This window comes from Protopterus annectens, chromosome 3.part0, assembly GCF_019279795.1.
Source record: "Protopterus annectens isolate FY-2018-M chromosome 3.part0, PAN1.0, whole genome shotgun sequence".
Classification (NCBI taxonomy): Eukaryota; Metazoa; Chordata; order Ceratodontiformes; family Protopteridae; genus Protopterus; species Protopterus annectens.
In genome coordinates, this window is record NC_056731.1 from 1,414,079,815 (window position 1) to 1,414,098,631 (window position 18,817).

Here is an 18,817-nt window from a genome sequence, read left to right on the forward strand (position 1 = left end):
TAGTAGAAAATGTGACTAGTTTAGAAAGATAATTTTGAGAAAATAATTTTTATTTTTGGTCTCCAACATGTCTGTGATAAAGTCTTCATTAAAGATTAATTAGTAATTGTTACCTAGCTTTTATATTTTAGTAAAGTTATTTACAAAGATTATTAATGTAGTAGAGAGATGTATCCTATGGCTGTTAGAAGTTTAACTTGATTAGCAAAACAGGCAGAGAGAGAGAGAGACAGAGAGAGAAAGAAGACAATGCCCAGCTGAGACTAGCCCACAGTAGTACTGCCCATTCTGACCCAAAAACTACGATACCTAATATCCTATTTGACCACTTTAGTGTAAAGTTTGCTCTGGCCACAGCTAGGTCTATTCCACAGATTCCACAGTCACAGCCACTCCTTCAGTTACTATAGAATGCATCTCATCAGCTCTCCCAAAAGCTAAGAACACTTCATCTATTGGGGAGTATTTGTCTTTACAGTTATTTCTGTTTAAGTAATGTGGACTACAACTCAGGATTCCTTTTTATAAACAATATTGTGCTCAACCTGATTTAATGCCTGGGAAGTTGATTAAGTAGACACGGTATTTATGACATAAGCAGAAAGAGAGACGTACTGGGATTTAAGCCATGTCTCAATGACAGCTAGTATCTTTGCTTTAATATTGTGGGCCCAGGTTAGCAGTTCATCTATTTTATTGCTAAAACTTGGTGCTTTTAAGGGCCTCATGAGTCCCTTTCTGTTTTGAAGATGGGAAGGGGAGGGCAGATGAGTTGAATAAAGACTGGTAGTTACTTGATTAAGGATGGCATGTGTACTGTAACATTAAGGGTTGAGGGGCCTAGTTTAAGACTGCTATCCCAGACAATAAATCGATTAAGGAAATGTAAACAAAAATAAATAGAATGTTTTCTCATTCAATTAGGAGGCAGATGGACTAGTTTGGATGCAAGTTTTATTCTTATAAGTAACTAAGTTCTGTTTTAAGAAGAACCTATGGTGAATGGTGTCCAGGAGAATACTAATGGGTTTTATTTTCATTTGGTTTCTTAACTAGTTATGATTAGAATTACTGGGGGTTCAAAGTTTGGAGAAGAGGTTACAGAGTTGATTAAAATGAACCACGTGTTGGCACAAAGTAAGGTAAAGCAGTAATAGTGCGAGTAAGGTGGTAGTGGAAGAATGTATTAACATTATTAGGATTAGAGTTAGGTAAGAGGGGAACAATAATGCAGTCTTTATTAATACTTGAAGTGGTTGTTCAATGGAGAAATATGTATTATTAAAAGCTGCCATGGAGTTTTTGGAATTATAGTATTAGAGTTAGCACATTTTGTACTCTAGGTAGGGCTGAGAATGTGACCTAAGCTAGGAAATTAAGCTGTAAAAACTGGGGGTAGGAAAAAAAGTAAGTTTGTTGGCAAGAAATAGATGAAGGAGTTTGATATATATATATATATATATATATATATATATATATATATATATATATATATGGTTCCCTATCAGAAGCCTGAAACACTATAAGCCTGAAAATCAAAATCCTGAAAACTATAGACTGAAAGTTCAAAATCCTGAAAGACCAAAATCCTGAAACTCAAAATCCTGAAAACACAAAATGGACATACTGACATCATTGTGGCTTTGCTACTGTTAGCCCTGTGGTGTTGGGTCATGCGTTGGGTTCAGGTAAGTGTGCGGTTGGTTTTATGCAAATATTGGGGTTAGGGGCGGTTTAAGTGAGTTAGGGTTAGGGCGCGGGTCAGGTGAGTGTGCGATAGTGACGGACCTTAGGGTTAGGGTTAGGGTCAGGGTCAGTTGGTAGATATTAGTGTCTTTATAGTGACATATTAGCATTATTTGTGTTTTCAGGATTTTGAGTTTCAGGATTTTGGTCTTTCAGGATTTTGAACTTTCAGTCTATAGTTTTCAGGATTTTGATTTTCAGGCTTACAGTGTTTCAGGCTTCTGATAGGGAACCATATATATATATATATATATATATATATATATATATATATATATATATATATATATATATATGGGAAATGATGTTGGGTGGGCAGGGACAAGAGTGGAGTACAGGGGTGAAGGAGTGTCTAGTGTAGTGACATACAATTAACAGAGGTTATAGTGGAATGAACTGTTCACATCCTAAAGGCAATCTGTTCAGATGGACAGAAAGGAAGACAATCTTTAAAAGACAAGTTACATAAACTGTAATATGGCTAACTATATAATGAAGGCTTTTTGTTGAATGGCATAGTGTTCACAATTTCAGTTAAAGCACTCTAAGGTTATTTCCAAGGTAGCAGCTCAAGGCAAGCTAATGGGACTAAGATAAAGTGAATACCACATAGGTGGTAATCTATTAAGTACGGAAGAAGTAATTAGGGACCTGGGGACCCAAGTTGATAGCAATCTCTCATTTGAAAACCACGTGGCCAAAGTGGTTAGAAAAACATTTTATATAGCCCACCTAATCATGAAGGGATTCACATCTAGATCAGGGGAGGTCATCGTGCCTCTTTACTCATCCCTCATCAGGCCCATAATGGAGTCCAATGCCCCTTTTGGGATATACCTTACCAGACACCTGCAGCAACTGGAAAGACCCCAAAAGTACCTCACCAAGAGGATCAAAGGGCTCAAACAGATGCCATATGCTGCCTGGTTAAAGAAACTCCAGCTCTACTCAGTGGCATACTGCCTGCTCAGAGGTGATCTGTGCCTGACGTATAAAGCCATGTCCAACCCGGAATTAATGGACATGCTGCACCTCAGAAAATCCAAATCCCATCGAGCTATGTGCTCGAGAGACTTGAACCTCAGCACTGAAATAAATAGGACATGCTGGAGGGACAGATTCATAAGCCAGAGGCTCCCTTCACTCTGGAATAAAATCCCAGTCCAGGTTAGGCAGAGTCCCTCATTGACTCTCTTCAAGAGGAATCTTGATGAGTGGATGGGAGATCGTAGGTTTACCCCGGGTATCACTTCTATGTCACTGTTAGACAGAGGCACAGTATACTAACCTTGAAAAAGGGCATAGCAAAATTCATTTAAAATGGGTGGCGAAAGCCAAACACACTCTGGCTAGGCTTATAAATGCCCTAGGGCAGATAGCCTAGTATAAACCTATGAACCTATGAATGAGAACTGCAGACTCAGGAAGCCATCTCTGCCAGTGACTTTGAGCATGTTCCCTCTAGAAGAGAAATGCAGAACTTACTGCAGCTGTTTTTTTTTTTTTGATTGGTAATAATGTAGTTGAGACAGACTCCTTTATTTTGATAGAAACAATAATAGCAGGCAAAATATATGAGTCGCTTTAGGCAGGCAGAAATATTTTTAATTTTTAAAATAAAATTGTGCCTGCTCCCAAGCTTTGTAGTATGATATTGTTAGCTGGTTGATCAAGGAGCATGGCAGGTGCTCATAATTGAGGTATTTCAACTGTTACCTGTAAGAGGAAGACAGAGAGAGAAAGAAAAAGAATGAGGTTCTGCCTTTGTAAAACTCAGAAGCAGACAATAAAAATCACTGGATGCTGCGATAACCTCCCAATATATTACATTCTTTGGGGTCTTCATGCTTTCTGCAAGCCTCAGCAAAAAGAGAAACTCACAGAAGTGCTGCAGCAACATGGAAAGTGGTGCCTCCACAGACCCTTTGACAAGCCTTATCTGCAAAGCCATGGAGAGGATCATAATGGATAAACTTGGTTGACTTTTTGAAACAGTCACCAAAGCCATTGATGAGGAAATGTTAAGGTTGCGTACAAGCAAACACACCAGCTCTATTCAGTTGCTCAGAGGTGACCTTTGCCTAACATACAAAACCCAGATTTGATGAATAAAAATCTAGATCCATCAGAGCCACAATGGCCTTGTTCAAAAATCTTGACCAATGGATGGGAGAAAATAATGGGTATAGTTCCCCATACTAAAGGGGTGGCAGATAGCCTAGTATGAACCTATGAACCTATTATGTAACTGGGAAGTGTCCAATTTGGTGATGTGGTGAAATCATTAGTGAGTGAATAGCTATGTCGCCTTAATTTTCTCAGCTCTGTCTCCCAGATACTATATAAGTCACAGCAACCCCAGTTATGTGGCACATAGCTGATAACCACTGAATCTGTTTTTTTTTCTTGTTTAGTTCTTGATCTGTGCAGTAAAGCATTGGCATGCAAGAATATGGCCAGTGAAACTTTACTGAGGTCCAATCACAACTGCAAGCTTTTCCTGCAGTATGGGAAACGTTAGAAATCTTTCCTTTTGTAGTGACTAAAGTACTGTATGATAGTATATTTAAAGTTAAAATAGAGACACTGTCAGCAGGCTTTGGATGAATGTGTAAAACTGATGGCAGTGTCCGAGGAGGTGGCATCCTATGACTTAGATGTGAGAGCATAGTAGGGTTCTGGAAGGAGTCCATGTAGAGTTTGTTAAGGTATGGGATGAAGCAGAAGGTATAGACAATTGTCAACACAGGTGCAATCTTTGGCTAGCTGGGATACTGAAATGTGTATAATCTGAGAATGTGGCAGCCTTCTCAGAAGAAAACCTTAAAAAAGATACAGATTGCCAACTCTCAGTCACAGTATGAAGGATGAACCACTGAAGCAGATTAATTTTAAGATTTTGAGATGAGCAGACAAGGATTGTGTCCTACAGGAAGGTAAGAAAGATGAGCCATTTTTTTTAATATTGGACCACCAAGTGCATCTACTTCAGGACTTTGGTCACAATTTATAAAAAGGCAGCATGCTTTTGCCTTAATTCACTCTCTATGTTACCAGAACAGGCTGCTCCAGCATTTTAAATACCAAGTGGACCCTTAGCTCAGATATGAGAATGAACATTATGTTTTCTCCTGCTTAGACTTCTCCTTAGTCTTTTCAAAGTTAAAATTGCTATTCATAGTAACTCTGTAAGAATAGAGAGCCATGCAGGGCATATATATAGGCAGTGCTGCCCAAGCTATGGTGCCTGAAGGACTCATATTGGCTTTTGGCACTTCCAGATTTGTAGCTGTTTCTCCTTTACAAGCATGGGATGCCTATCAACAAAATGTGCCCCAGTGTGTTGATGATGCTTCCCCAACTATGAATGACACACCTTGAAAGCCATGCAAGAAAAACTTGTTTCCTGAGGACCTCCTTATAAGTAACAACTTTCCTCCCATACAACAGCTTGAAGATAATGATGCAGCCAACAGACAACTCCTTGTCTTAAGAGTGCTCTGGAACTTCAGGTCCACTGTAAGTAAGAAAGTGGTTGGCAAGTATGTGGCTAAAGTAAAAGTAAAGCAATGAATGATGTCTAGGGTCTGCAGTAAATTATTGGGGAAGATGGAACACAGTGTGCTATCTTTGCTGATGTAGACATTTTCCTTTAATGTTGTTTTGATCAATACTTGCGTTATATACTGGGACGTATGCTGAACCCCATTTACAATTTACAGTAATATTTACAAAATGTTTATTAGAGCAATGGGAAGTTAGTGTTCTCTAATTAAAGATAATGATTCCAATTTTGCTGTGTGGCAATCGCTCCTCCTTCTATTGTTCAACCTTACTTCTAAATATGTTTAAATGTATCTCACTTAATGTTAGGGGCCTTAATTCCCCCACAAAATGTAGTGTTATCAGACAATCATTGTTAAAGGTAATGTTATTTGTTTTCAGCAGTGAAAATAGCCAGAGAAGCATGCTAGGTTACTTAAAACACTGAGAGTAAATAAGGTCCCATTTTATTTTGACCGTAAAGCAAAAGTTGATGTGGCCAGTATGGTCAGAAAATCTTTGTTAAGGAAGTTTATGAAATCCTATAAAATAGGACCGGTAGGGGACTTTGATCTACATTCTTAACATCATATGGTAGATTAGTTATAGGTACTGCATATGATCATAATAAAGACTCTCCCATTTTCATTTACCAATCTTTTTTGCCACTCTGGGTTCTCTGTTCAATGAGGTGAACACTACTTTAGTTACTGGGAACTTTAATGCAGTACTTGATTCTATAAGAGGCTGAACTGTACCTCATAGTGAAAGGCATGTTAAGTCCCAAAACATTTTTCAGGCCATAACTCATGAGTGGGGCTTAACAGACTCCTGGTAGCTACTATCTGCCAGTGATTCTCTCTGTACCTTTATTACTCTTACATGTAGATCCAGGAGCAGTTTTGACTACTGATTAGTCTCAAAAGGACCTTTATCTGGGCTTCAGACTGCTAGTATGATACTAGCTTAATGTTCAGATCACTTACTTGTATCTTTAGAGCTAGCCTCTTGTGACCCAATGCAATCTGAAGGGTTTTGCAAATGTACCAGCTCATCCTTACACATGAAATGAGAAGGTTATATTTAATTAAAGGCAGAGTCTTGAATATTTCTTAGCCTCTAATCCATTGACTCAAATGCTTGTGCTAGTACAATAGGAATCATGCACACTGGATGAGGAGAAGGAGCTCTTCTGCATTAAAAAAAAAACAGAATAAAAAAGGTGCCTACTGAAGGCCAACGTGGCAGAAAAACTTAGTGTAAACTTTCTTGTTTTAGGAATAATGAGCTATTAAGGGTATATAGGGATATGCATACCCACTTAAGATTATTAAATACACCCCCTTACCCAGTTATACTTGAAAAGGATGGCCACCCAAGCTTGGGCCAAGCCTTGGGGAACAAAAAATGAAGTTCTTTGGCTATGTGGACTAAGTAAATAAGGCATGTCCAGTTACAGGGAGAGTTTGGCATAATAGTTAAGGTCTTTACTTCATAGATGCAAACTGTAGGGATTGATTCTAACCTCTGGTTGTTGCCTATGCTTATAAATGCCCAGGTGTTTATTACCTTAACATATATCTATATGCTAGGTATATACTATAATGGTAGTTAGAGCATGGAGAGTACCCCCCACTAACTAACCACCTTAATAATAACTCTATTTTAAGATTACTATTAGCCTTTATATAAAGGTAAGAATCCACCTACTGATTTGTGGTTAAAACTGGTAGATGATTTCTTATACAATTCCAATGTCACTACATTATCTATTTTCCATCAAGTATATTTGGACATATTCATTAGCCTAGTTAAAGTTCTTAAGGAATTAAAACATCCTATGTATGGAAAGGCTGCAGGGCCAGATAGTCTAAATGCATAGCTACACAAACTGTTAGCTGAGTTATTTAACATTTGTTTATTGTGAAAATCTGACTAGGACACAGCCCATTTGTAGCGGAGACCTGAGGTGAAACACTTCAGATGCATCTTTGTAATGTGGGACACAACTGAAGCACCCAGAGTCAACCCATACAAATGCAAGGAGGATATCCAGACTCCACACAGTAGGCACCCCAGCCAAGAATCAAACTAGAGAACCTCTTGCTGTGAGGTGACAATGGTAACCGCTGTACCACTGCACCACCAATGTTCTTAAAGTCCCCTTCCACTACCTATTTCAGACCTTTGCTCAGGAAGGGGCCATTAACCCTTCCTCTATTGAATTGGTTATTACCATCTTACTCAAACCTGGTAAGCACACTAGCAATGTTCAGAACTATAGTCATATCTCTTTATTTAACTCCAGCATGCCCATATCTTAGCAGACAGACTTGGTAGGATCCTTCCTATTTTAGAGTCAAATATGCAGGCAGGATTTTCAAAGGGATTTCCAGCTTGGATCACTTAAGATCCCTAGGCATATATATTCAAGGCCTTCACAATGTGCCAGAACTAGCAACAGCTATTTTCACTGACTATGAAAAAGTCTTTGATATGATCTTTTAGAAACAATTGCGGAAGGGCCTGGGTTATATGCAACTCTTGATGAAGTTCATAAGTGCACCATACACCTGCCTGTTTCCTAGAGTTATAACCAATATAATTCTCTTGCAGCTCTTTGGGCTGTACCAAGTTACTAGATAAGGCTGCCTATTATTCACAGCTTTATTTCATCTAGCCATTGAGCCCCTTAATAGGCAGATAAATATGTTGCAGAGCACATCAAGATGGACTCTGTCTCTTTTTAGCTGATGATTGTGTTACACTTACTCAGGATCTAACCTCTGATGTTCCTATGTGTTCCTACAGGTTTAGCCTAGCTGGAGGAGTTTGCTAAAGTTTCTGGGCTTTGCCTCTTTGCTATTGTTGCCAGTGAATTCAGATGCCATATTCTTGTGCATTAAGTCCCCTAACTTACCCCTCCATTCATGTCAGGACCATGCCAAATATTTGGGCATATTGATGCACTAGGTGATTTAGATTTAGCTTCTGTTTAATCTGGAATGTATATATGGGTCCACACTTTGTCAAAGCTTTGACTTTCCTTGCTGGGCAGAATAACCTTTGTAAAAATGTTTGTCTCCACATTGCTATTTTATGTTTTTCTCTGTATCCTAGTCCCCCTGGTCATAAGTGGCTTAAGAAGACCTCCAGATTTCTGGATCCGTTCATCTGGGTAAGGAGAAGGAGGTTTGTTGTCATCTGTTCAGAACTCCCTTGCAGAAGTGCTAGGGTAGGGCGTTGCACATTGTGGGAAGTATGCCATTGAATTTATCATACTACAACTCTTTACTTATAAGTTAGATAACCCTTGGATATGTGAAACCCATGAAGCTATGATATTAGTGGCTGACTCATCATGGGCTATAGAGTAGTTCATTAAAGGCTTATTAAGGTATCTGAGGGGATGACACAAAAATGCAGTTCCTTTAATACTATAAAATCAGTATATATGACTTTGCCTCATGAATAAGTACCAACAGTTAATCCTATCAGGGGTTTCCCAAATTTAGAATTGATGGGCAGCTGTCAGTTGACAAGAGTTGAAAAGCTAAAGAAATACCATGGATGGAGGATGTTGTCTCTCATGTAGTTAGGGTTAGCGGATTCACAACTTATGACACTTTAGCAGCAAGTTAGAACATAGCATCTAAAGATTATAGGAGTCATTTTAGACTGTGTTATACCCTTTCCTGTTCTGACCTTAAGTCAAGACTCTATAAGCTTTTTCTACCTATCAGAACTAAGCTGGGATTAAATGTGTCTGAAAAAGTGGGTAATGGGTTTATTAGTACTGCCTTGACTTACAAACTTCAGACTGAAGCAGAAGAAATTTTTTTTTTTTTTGAAGATGCAGTGTAGGGATTATTTACAGGGCTTATTAAAATCTATGTGGGACCCATTATGGTGCCTTTCGTTAGGTAAAAGAAACACCCATTATTTCTTTGAGAAAATATATATTTTTTTAATTATGGGTGACTACTGGACCCCTTAAGCAAAAATTTGACAAAGATATGGTAGTCACATGGCTATATGTAAAAGTTCATGCACTCTGGTAACATGTTAGGGTGATGATTCAAAATGTTACATGGTGTGCTTTGCCATACAAGGAAGTGGTCTTTTTTGCTCTACCTTATCCACAGAGTGGTACTAGTTGTTTAACATTGTCCACAGACTGGTACTAATAGTTTAACATTGTGGATTGGATTGTGCAAGCAGTGGCCTCTGTGACATATTTTATAGCCACTGAGTGGAAACCCCCAGATAAGCTATTGCTACAGGGTTGAAAAGGTGATGATCTAGATGGTTAGGCTACAGACCCAAGAAGTTCCCCCAAAAAAGGACCCATAATGAGGCTGGTGTACCTTTAACTGGTGTAAAAGGCAGGGATTGCTGCCCTGAATTTTGATCCAAGCTCCTTAGTTTGCTAACTTCCCCAGAATGAAATTAGGTGATACTTCACATATCAAAGGAGTGCTACTGGCCTTGCTTCATGAGAAAGCTAACTAGGCTTCCCTTGATTTAATTTCCAGTTTTGATTGTTGTCTTATGATAGCAGATATGCTTATTATTTAAGGTGGTATTTTGTGATTTATAGTCTAATGTTATCTGTTGTTAAGATCTGTTAATACTGCTAGCTAATAAGTTTGATATTGTCAATTTTCAACTGTTAACTATGGGTTATCCTGTAAATTGTAACTGATTATTCTGCTTTCCCTTGTTTTAATTCATAATCCACTTTCTATTAGTATTTCAATAAAGGCAAAAATGGTATCCTTTTAAGTCAGAATATGTAAAAAATGACTTACTATTAATTATATAAATGTGTAGAACCTTAAATTATTTTACCATTATAAAGAACAATCAAAACTTATATAGAATGATGTACCAGATCCATTTTTATGTTGTTTATATAGTGTAGAATTCAACTTCTGAAGCACACTACAAGCAGAATTTCCAGCCAGACATGAATCTGCAAATTGTTTCACCTGCTGGCTGTTTACAATGTCACCCATAATGCTGATGTTGATACATACCTTGCATACACAAAAGTGAGAAACACGATGGCCACTAAACGAGATGGCCCCTTCCAAGACACAACTGTGTTGATTTACAATGTTTTCCTGCCGCAAGCTATACTTTATAGTGATCATATATTCTTCTAAAATTCTCATCAGAGAGCATTATGAAAAGTATGCTAGCAGACTGGAAAGAAGACAGAGTTCCAGCGACAGAAAAATCAACTTGTGACTGCCATTTTGATGACTTCAAGCTCTTCTTCGGTTTGTCTCTGTTTTTCAGGACCTGAGCATGAGCTGAAGCACTTTCCTTTGGACCGTTGGCTTATTCAGACATTGATAGACAGCCTAAGTGAAATGCCAGCAACAACTGTGGTGCTGTTTGTGACACCCGTGCACTGGCCCAGCAATCAAGGAGCCTCAATCCTCACCACTAACACCAGTGAGGGGCATCTACATTGGGAAGGATAACAAATACACACACAGTAAAGTACAATTTCTCTTAGGAACACACAGTTATCACAGTCAGTCTCGGGCTGGTTTCTCCCTTTCTCTCCAGATCCCCAATAAGACTTCCCACTGGCACAGCTATAGGGTCCAGATCTCAGCCTAGTGATCAAGCTAAAACCTCCAGCCCCCTCTCTGTCCAACCAGTGCTTTGTGTCCCTGCCCAAGTAGCTGACACACACACACACACACACACACACACACACACACACACACACACACACACACACACACACTTTACGATATGAGTTATATACAACCACACAGACACTCCTGGGGAAGGCTGGAACAGGTTCACCAGCTATGCCCCTTCCTGCCAGTCTATAAGGTAGTACCAGCTGCCACCATCCACTAATATCAGCTACTGATAAGGCCCTTATCAAAGGGTGTCCAATTATTACTGTGCAATATTATTATCCAAATGGTAAGTGTAACTGAACAGCAAGGCTTATTGGAGTGGCTTAGTACAGTATCACCATATACATGCAATGTACTCTGGAGCTTAAATTATCTCTGCACAAAACAGCCACAGTAGTTGAAATGTTTAAAAATATTTGATAATAAATAATAAAAACACAAGACAATACTTCTTACTACATGGTGCTGGTCAATAGTTCAGAGATCACAGGAAAATATTTAAAATAATATAGTAGAATAGTTCTGACATCAATACAAAAACAGCTACACTAGACTTCCTATTTTCTATCTATGTCTAAGAGCAAAAAATGTTCTAAAATAAACTTACATATAGAGCAAAGCAGTACTGGTGATGTTGGATGTTCTGAAGATAAATTAAATTGATAACACAGTATCACTGACTCATTTCAGATTACATAATGTTTCTCTGTTTCCCAGGCTAACAGAAACTCTTAGTTTAGCAGCCCTTTTGATCATGCACCTGATCAGGAAGCTACAGCAATAAAAGACATTATACATCCAAAATCTAGCAATTAACTCTGGTCTAAAAACAACAGAAAGAATCTTCTGGTTCAGACACCATGGCTCCAAGCCCTGAGATCAAAACAGGCATAAAATGCTTGACTTATTAGCTTCCTTACAGCAGATTGCACTGTTGTTACATTTTTTGCAGTTCAGCATCCAATACAGTCTTTTCACATTTAAGAGAACAAGCCTGTGGCTTATATTAATATTTATAAATGACAAAATTATCTACAAAATTCTATCCAGCTAGGCTGGCACCCTTTACATACCCCCACCCCCCCGGGAGAACTCAAGCTAGTTTTTCAAGTGACCCTTGAGAAATGTTGCTTGACAGGGTTAGGTCTATCTGAGTATACTTTACCCCATTCCCTGTCTTTAGAACCCATCTGCGTTGGCATTACTGCTCCCACTGCAGTGCTGCACTGACATATATGCTTGCAACTCTAGGCTCCATCTTAGCAACTTGGCATTTTGCTGGCTGGCTCTGTTTAACTATGTTAGGGGATTGTGATCTGTCACTACAGTTAATTTCCTTCCATACAGATAAGACTGAAGTTTCTGTAGTGCCCACACAATGGCTAGACATTCCTTTTCTACAGCTGCATAGCATTCCTCCCTGGGTTGGATCCTACGACTGAGATAAACCACTGGGTGCTCTTCTCCCACTGAAGAAATCTGGCTAAGTACAGCCCCCACCCCATGGTTTGAAGCATCCACCTGCACAACAAATTATTTACTGTAATATGGACTGGCTAACACAGGGGGCTTATTTAGGCTTCTGGAATGCCTGCTCACATGCTGGGGTCCACACTACCTTATCTGGCCTGTTCTTTCTTGTCAGGTCTGTGAGGGGAGCAGCTATGATACTATAACTGGGGACGAACTTTCTGTAGTACCCTGCTGTCCGTAAGAATGCTCTCACCTGCTTTTTGGTAACAGGTGCAGGCCATGCCTGAATGGCTTCCACTTTGGCAGGTTCTGGCCTGATCTTATCACTCCCCACTCTATGTTCCAGGTAGGAGACCTCTGCCATACCCACCTGACATTTGCTTGGCTTAATGGTCAACCCTGCCTCTGTAACCTGCCCAATACCTCCCTGACATGCTGAAGGTGCTCTTGCCAAGAATGGCTGTAGAAGGCAATAACATCTAGATAAGCAAGGGCAAACCCTCCTGCTGCTGCTAGGATATGATCTACCAGCCTCTGGAAAGTCACTGGGGCATTTTCCATCCCAAAGAGCATCTTTGTGAACTTATATAAGCCAAAAGGAGTCACAAAGCCTGACCTCTCTCTCTAGCACTTGTAGTCAATGGCTCCTGCCAGTAACCCTTGGTAAGATCAATGGTGGTAAGATACTTAGCCCCACCCAGCTGCTCTAGGGCCTCATCTGTCCTAGGCATGGGGTAAGCATCTGACTCTGTGTGACTATTTAATTTCTTGCAGTCCACACAGAATATGGTGCTGCCATCCTTCTTTGGCACCAGCCCCACTGGGGAGGCCCAGGGACTGTTGGACTCTTTAATTACCCCTAGTTCCAACATCTCCTGTATCTCCTCCCTCAGAGTCTGTTTGACTCTCTCGGGCACCCTATAAGGGGCCTGCCTAATAGGCCATTGGGGTCCTGTATTCGCCTTGTGCTGCACCAGGTGGGTGCACCCTGTTTTCCCAGTGAACACGTCCCCAAACTCCTTTAACATTGCTGGGATTTCTCGAACCTGGGTAGGAGATAGCTGTTGGGACATTGCTACCCCTTCCACTGAGGTGTCAGTCCAAGCCTCACTGAGGAGATCTGTCACCAGCAAGCATTTCTACCATGTAGTTAACATCACTTACCTTTCTTACCACCTTGTAGGGTCCCTCCCAGGCTGCTTGCAGCTTGTTGTGTCTGACAGGAATGAGAAGCATTACATGCTGCCCTACAGCATTCTTTCTAGCTCGATCATTCGGGTCATACCATACCATTTCTGTTGCTGGGTTTCTGCCAGGTTCTACTGGGCCAAGCCCATGAATTCCCTGAGCCGGGTCTATATTAGAAGCTCCAAGGTGTATTTACCCGAATACGTAAACTCCGACAAATCTTCATCGAACTGTGAAAACATCGATCGTCATGAAGCGAGAAATGCAAAAGGTCGAATCGTCATGGTTGGTCCTTCTGCGGTATAGCTCCGTAAGGTAAGTGTGCGATAGTTATGGACCTTAGGTTTAGGGTGCTGGTTAAGGTAAGTGCATGGATGGTAATGTATGTGAGATTTAGTGTAGGGTTAGAAGTAGGGTTTTGTTAAGTGTATGTGTGTGGATTATTTAGTTTGTTTGGGTATAGCTTCTTAAGGTAAGTGTGATTGTTACGGACCTTAGGGTTAGGGTGTGGGTTAAGGTAAGTGCATGGTGGTATATGCAAGATTTACTGTAGGGTTAGAATTAGGGTTTAGTTTAGGGTTAGAAGTAGGGTTTTGGTTATTGTATGTATGTGGTTTATTTAGTTTGTTTGGGTAGGTAGTATGTAGTGGGTGGTGGGGTGGGACAACTATGACAGTTCGAGTTTTTGAATTTCGCAGTTTAGGGTGTTCTGTGTATTCGCGGTTCGCAGAATATGTTTTAGTGTTTATGTATTCGGTGACTGGGGCTTTCGCGCGTTTAATATAGCCTTGTCCTGAAGTTTAGGATATATGCCACAACACACTCCTTGTGAGATTCACACTCACCTTCTCACTCATCATGAATTAAATCTAGAGGTCCCCTTACCCTAAGCCCATACAGCAACTCAAAGGTGGAAAAACCTGTAGATTTCTGTGGAACTTCTCTGTAAGCAAACGACAGATGGGGCAAATATTTGTCCCACTACCTCTTAAACAGGTCTGCAAATGCTTGTAGCATGGACTTGATTGTAGAGTTTAACCTCTCAACAAGAATATTCGTTTGGGCATGGTAGAGGGTAGTCTTCAGGTGCTTCACCCCACAGTACTTCCACAGGCAAGCCAGAAGGTCTGACATGAAATTGGCACCTCTGTCACTCAATATTTCTTCTGGGAAACCTACCCTGCTGAAAATCTCTAACAAAGCATCTGCCTCCTTTTCAGCCTCAATGGAGGACAAAGCCACTGCCTCAGGGTATCTTGTAACATAATCTACCACCACTATAATATACTTTTTCCCTGTGGACCTTGGGGTACTCAGAGGCCCTACAATATCCATAGCTACCCACTGAAATGGCTCCTCAAACACAGGCAAAGGCATCAAAGGAGGTCTCACCTTGTCTCCTGCCTTGCCTACCTTTTGGCACTGCTCACAGGTCCTGCAGTACCCTTCTACATCTCTGGAAATTCCAGGCCAATAAAAGTTCTGCATAATATGTCTCTATGTATGTTTTATGCCGATATGACCTGCAAAGGGAATATCATGGGCTATGGCTAGAAGCGCCAGATGGCAGACTCTAAGTACTACCAGCTGCTGTATTCTCTCACCTTCTAGCCCTCCCTCAGGGGTCCACTCTCTTTACAGTAACCCTTTGTCCCAGTATACAGCTTCCCCCTTCCCTTGAGAATCAGGTGCCTCACTAGCTACCTGCCTCAGGCCTTGTAATGTAGGGTCTGAGAGCTGAGCCTATCTCAACTCTCTCTTTGGAACACTTCTCAGCTCCCCTTCCATAGGAAGTCTGGCATCCTCTGACAGTGGTGCCTACTACTCACCTCTACCTTTGCAGTCACTCTCTCCAAGGGACCATCAGTACCCACAAGCAGCTGTGTATCACCTTCAGTCTCACTGCTACAGAATTGCTCCCTCCCTACAGAAACCACCTCACCAGTCCTGGCTGCAAGTATGTGGTCTGTCTGGGTCACCCCAGGCTACCAAACCACATGCTTGTCTCGAAGCCTGACTGCTTGTAACTGCATAAACACATGGTACTGCCTCTCCCTATCAGGACATCTGCAGGATGGTAGTTCGGTACCCCTGTTGTCTCAAGACAACCTACTATTGGCATTTTGTCTTTCCTACTTACTGGCTCTCTCAGCTTTTGTTCCACACTTTGCTTCTGTGGACATCTGTATGCCACATGACCCCACTGGTTGCATTCAAAACATTTAACTCTAGGTCCTGGACATGTACCAGGACTAGTGGCTTCCCCTACTACTGGCAGATTCTGTTGGGGCAGTCTGGGCTGCCCACCATGGGTTCCTTTAGACCCATGAGCAGTACTGGGGGGTCCCTCTCCTGTGCAGGGATGCCCTGCTTGCTAGGTATAGGTCTCCCTTCTTCCCCACCTCCTCTGGAGTAGCACATTGTCTATCAGCTAACCAGATCATCATGTCCTCTGGGAAAGTGCTAAGGACTTGTTCCCTCGCCAAAATGTCTGCCAGCCCTTCAAAAGTGGTGGTCTGACATCCACACACCCACCTATGAAAATAAGTGCTCAGTTCAGCAACATATTCACACACATTTTCATCTGCCTTGCGTCTGTGCTCATGAAACTTTTTCCTATACGTTTCAGGTGTTAGCTTAAAACATTCTAATAAGCGATTCTTAACAGCAGTATAATTAAAACAATCAAAGTCAGACATTTTGGACAAAATAGTTACAGCTTTACCATGGAGTAAGGGGATCAGGAACCATACCCAGAGCCTTGGGTCAACATCATACTGTTACATACCCTCTGAAACATATGAATGAAACTATCAAAATTATCCCCCTCTGTAAACTGCGGAAGAAATTTACTGATGTTTTGTGCTTCTGGGGTCCAGTTATTCCCTTCCCCCTTATCTCCATGACTCTGGCGAAGAGTCAGCATCTCTTTTTCATGCTGCCTCTGCCGCTCCTTTTCCACAGCTTCTATTTCCAAATGCCTGGCCTCCAACACAATTCTCTTTCGCTCCAGATGGATTTTTAAGTCATCTGCACAAAGGTTGAGCTGTCCATTCCCTGAGTGTTGTACATCTCCATGGCCAGTCTGATCATCCTCCTGGTTGCTGTTTTCTGATGTAGCTGTGACCAAAGCTGCAATCATGTCTGCCTTAGTCAGGTTTCTCTGCATCAGTCCTTTAGCCTGGCACATCTCAGCCAACTGGCTCCTTGTCAGCTTTCCATACTCCTCTGCTGACATGCTTGTCTGCTCTCCCTGACTAACTAAGCTAGCAAAAGAAATAAAACAATTGTGATCTGAACTCTGAATATTCACTGCATGGCTGATTTAGTGCACAAAAACACCTTCAGTCATCACTGTACACAAGCTACAGGAATTCACTATTCACACCACTGCCACCAATTAATATCTGGTGTGGATTTCCCACCACTGCCAAACAATTAATATGTGACACCCGTGCACTGGCCCAGCAATCAAGGAGCCTCAATCCTCACCACAAACACCACTGAGGGGCGTCCACATTGGGAAGGATAACAAATAGACACACAGTAAAGTACAATTTCCATTAAGAGCACACAGAGAGCACAGTCAGTCTAGGGCTGGTTTCTCCCTTTCTCTCCAGATCCCCAATAAGACTCTCCACTGGCACAGCTATAGGGTCCAAATCTCAGCCTGGTGGTCAAGCTAAAACCTCCAGCACCCTCTCTCTCCAACCAGTGCTTTGTGTCCCTGCACAAGTAGCTGACACAAACACACTTTAAGATATGAGTTACATACAACCACACAGACACTCCTGGGGAAGGCTGACACAGGTTCTCCAGCTATGCCCCTTCCTGCCAGTCTTTAAGGTAGTACCAGCTGCCACTAACCACTATCAGCTACTAATAAATACCTTATCAAAGGGTGTCCAATTATTACTGTGCAATATCATTATCCAAATGGTAAGTGTAACTGAACAGCATAGCTTATTGGAGAGGCTTAGTACGGTATCACTATATACATGCAATGTACTCTAGAGCTTAAATTATCTCTACAGAAAACAGCCACAGTAGTTGAAAGGTTTAAAATATTTAATAATAAATAATAAAAACACAATACAATACTTCTTACTACACAGTGCTAGTCAAGAGTTCAGAGATCACAGAATAATGCTTACAAAAACACAGTAGGATAGTTCTGACATCAATACAGAAAAACAGCTAGACTAGACTTCCTATTTCCTATCTATATCTAAGAGCAAACACAATTCTAAAATAAGCTTATATATAGAGCAAAGCAGTGCTGGTGATGCTGGATGTTTAAGACAAATGCAAAATGCTCTGAGTCTCTCTGTCCTTAAATTGATAACACAGTACCACTGACTCATTTCAGATTACATCATTTTTCTCTTGTTCCCAGGCTAAAATAAACTCTTAGTTTAGCAGCCCTTTTGATCTTGCACCTGGTCAGGAAGCTACAGCAAAAAAGAAATTATACATGCAAATTCTAGCAACTAACTATGGTCTCAAAACAAAAGAAAGAATCTGTTGGTTCAGACACCAGGGCTACAAGCCCTGAGATCAAAAACAGTCATAAAATGCTTGACTTATCACCTTTCTTACAGCAGAGTGCACTGTTGTTACATTTTTGCAGTTCAACATCCAATACATTCTTTTCACATTTAAGAGAACAAGACTGTAGCTTATATTAACATTTACAAATGACAGAATTATTGACAAAATTCTATTTAGCTAGGCTGGCAGCCTTGACATATCTTCACACCTTTGATGACAGGTTGCTTAAGATAAAGAGACACAACTTCCACTGGGACACAAGGTAAGGGGGTTGTGTCTTAAGACGGATACTGTGGTGAGAGCTGCACTGCTTCCTATGAGGTACATGTGATGTTTTGAATAACTATATATCCAGGTTTAGTCTGTTGGATCATTTGTCATATACAGGATATTAGTATTAATCTATGCACCTTTTTATGGCCAAAAACTACTGATTGAAGATTTCAAGACTACTTTTCACTTTAGTAGGGTATATTCATTATTGTACCAGCTCTCTATAACTCTGTTCTAGAAAACTTGTACAGTGTATGTCCTTCAAACTTTTCTTGACATTTAAGGAAAATTATTACAGAAAGTCTGCAGTTAAGTCCTGTACTGGTATTTCTGTTTACTGGAATGTTTGCATTTTGTGCAATCTGTTTTATTTACTG